Consider the following 3295-nt stretch of genomic DNA (forward strand, 5'->3'; position numbering starts at 1 on the left):
GTTCTTCGGGCTGTGGCTGCTCACGTGAGGTCCATGTTTGAGGGGGGAGGCGCGGGTGGATGGGTGATGGTTCCTTAGAGGAGCGCAGGGTTTGGGAGCTTGTGTATATTGGCGGAGGGTGTCGAACAGTGCGGCCGAGGAGGATGGGGGGTGGGGGCGCGGGTGGGGTTGCTGAGTGGGACTCTGGAATCTAGTGGCCCAGCTTGTCTGAGGGTTCCTTTCTCCCTGGTGCAGACACTTCCACCCCTTGCTACCCTCTCCGTCCTCAGGCACCTAGAGGCCCATCGGCGGGGATAGAGGACAACCTTTCCTCCTCTAGCCCTGGCCTCAGGACGGGCAGCCTCATCCGGAGGCTGTTTCTTGTTGGAAAGGACTCTTCTGTTTCCCATGCAGCCAGAGCCCCGCCTGGAGGACCCCAGGCTCCTCCCTGGTTCTGGCCTCCTCCCTTCTGGACTTGGCTTCAGATCATGGGCTGCAATCCTGCAGGGACAGATGGTTGCAGGTTGGAGGGGCAGGCTGCACCCCAGGGAGGTCAGTCCGCTAAAGGCAGGTCCTGGGCTTGTTCCTGTGCGAGGGTCTCTGATGTGGAAAGCATAAACGAGGACTGGCCCCTGGTGGAAGATGAGATCTGGGAGGTTGGAGCAGGTGCAGAGGTCTTCACAGGTCTCTCCCTGCCTGTCTGTCCAGCTCATCAGTGCCCATTCATCCCCTAAGCAGGGCTGTGATTTGCTGCAGAATTGGAATCAGCTGCAGGCCTGACAGGTGCCCTGCCTCCCTTGGCTTGCATGCCTCCAGTGACAGAGCACTTACTACCTTCTGCTATGGGGAAGCTTCTTTATGTTGAGTGGAGGTCTTTCTCCTTGGAACTTTGTTTCCTTGTCTTGTTATTGCCTTTAATTTTGCCTTTCTGTCTGGTGAGAGGGAACTGCAGTGATTTAAACATGGCTCTCTTGTCACCAACATATACCGAGCACCTCTGTGTGCCAGGTGCTGCCTCAGCCACTCAGGGCACAATGGCATTCTTGCTGAGAGAAGAGCCTGAGCAAAGGCCCATAGTTTGTATAGTATTTGTGTTTAGAAAAACAGAGCAAAATCATTTTGCTAGGCTAGGGTAGAGGGTGTTCAGAAGGAGTGTCATTGGTGCCCTCAACTCAGTAAGAGAGGTAGACAACTACAACCACTATCTAACACACCTAGCCTTGCTGTGAAAACCAGAAATCAAATACTCAAGGTTGTACAAGGTTGAATTTGATCATGGACACATATTACAATCTGTAGAGACCTTTGGCTGGACAGAGAACCTTGGGAATCTCAGATCTGGGGAAGAGAAAGATATGCCACCCACACACACACAATTTGCAAGTAAGGGGATGGAGTAGGAACTTGTCCAGAGTCTTACCTTGCATTAGTGAGGTTAGTTAGAGTCAGGACTAGCCCCTGAATCTCCTGACCTTTAACCAAGACACATTTTAGGAACAGAAGCAAGGATATAGTCATAGCCTATATCTGAAAATTGGACAAGAAGGAATTGAGAAGACTCCCAGGATTCTGGCTGATGGAGCTAGATGGACGGTGGTGGCTTTTATTGAGATGAGAGATGCAGCAAGATGAATAGGTTAGGGGAAAGTGAAATCAGTTTTAGACTAGTCTCTAGCATCATCCCTGTACAGATGTCCTAGGTACAGCTAGATATATAGGTCTGGGTTCAAGAAAGTTTTCTGCATAGGAGATAAGACTTTGGGAGTCGTTAGCAAGTGGATGGTAACTGAAACCATGGGAGACGGTGAGATCTCCCAGAGTATGAAAGTGAGGGGAGAAAAGGCCCTAGAACAAAGCCCTGAGGAACTAGACAGATAAGGAATGGACAGTGAAGGAGCAGCCAGAGAGGCAAGTAGAGAACTGACATCAAGTGGGTCATGATAACATCAAGTACAGCCACTGTCTTTTTGAATCTTGCTCTCTTGCCCAACTGGTCCATGTTTCTTAATCTTTCATGCTTCTGTTCCTTGACTCACTGTTTTCCCAATGTACTTATCCTATTTGTCCCTCAAGATCCAGTTCATATATCCCTTCTTCCGAAAGTTTTCTTTATTCTCCTCCCCTACCTTCAGAGTTAGATACTTCCTCCTCTTTGCTGCCACTGTAGTTTGAATATGTTAATATCATGACACTTATCACATTGTAGGTTATATATTTACAAGTCTGATTCCCACCCTAGTCTGAGAACTTGTAAAGGACAGGGAGTGTGTCTGTTTCAGCATTGTGTCTCCAGTAACTGTTTTAAGGGCCTTGTCCAGAGTGCCCAGGAAATTTGATTGCTTGATAGGTTGATCAGCTGATTGAATGGTTCATTCACCTACTCAGTCTAGCAGTAGGAGGCGAGGAGAGTGGTACTGCAAATTTCATCACTTTCCTTCCTTGCCAATCTTACTGCAAGGGTTCCTTGGCTTTGAGGACTTTACCTCCTCCAAGGTTTCAACTGTTCCAGGGAAACCCCAGAGATAGTAACCTGCAGCATTTGTCATTTTGCTGAGGCTTCAAATGATCGAGTAGACTTGGAGGCTAGTGAACAGGAGAAAGTCATTTTCAGAAGTGAGTGAACCTAACTGGCCTCTTGCAGCCACTGTTTAACAATGCCTTGGTCACCCACCTTTACTCACAGCTGTATAAGTAATGTTATACTGGGACTCCTGTGAGGTTGTAGGAGGAAGTCCTGGAGGAAATTAGATGCTGCTTGAGAATTTGGAGAAACTGAAAAGCCTTGAAATACATCCTTTGCAGATGTCAGAGATCTAGTGGAATCAGCACTGGCTGTCTTCATTTGCTCACAATCAACTTCCTCTTCAGCCCCCTGGATCTGGCATCCTTTCCTCCAGCCCTTAGAAACCACACTCCCTGGGGTTAATACCAGCTCTTTTAGAGCTTTAGATCATGGGAACTCTTTGCAGCATTTCACAGTGAAGACTGTTCTCTTATCCATGAAGCTGTCTTCTCCCTTTGCTTTCAGGATATCTTTCCTGATTCTCCTGCCTCTTTGGCTACATCTTTTCAGCTTGTTTGCAGGCTTTGCTTCCTTAAATGTTGAAGTTCCTTGGGGCACAGTCATAGGCTTTCCTTTCTCATCTTATACCCTCTCTGGATGATGTCATCCACTTCGATAGCTTCAGGCACCATGTCTACACCAAGGACTCCAAATTCATTATCTCCAGGCCAGACCTCTTTCCTAGGCTCCAGCTTATCTTTCCAATTGCCAGCTGGATCTCTCCACTCGAAAGTCCTGTAGGCACCTCAGATT

The sequence above is a fragment of the Bison bison genome, unplaced genomic scaffold (assembly GCF_000754665.1).
Source record: "Bison bison bison isolate TAMUID 2011002044 unplaced genomic scaffold, Bison_UMD1.0 scf7180017864112, whole genome shotgun sequence".
In the NCBI taxonomy this organism is placed as follows: domain Eukaryota; kingdom Metazoa; phylum Chordata; class Mammalia; order Artiodactyla; family Bovidae; genus Bison; species Bison bison.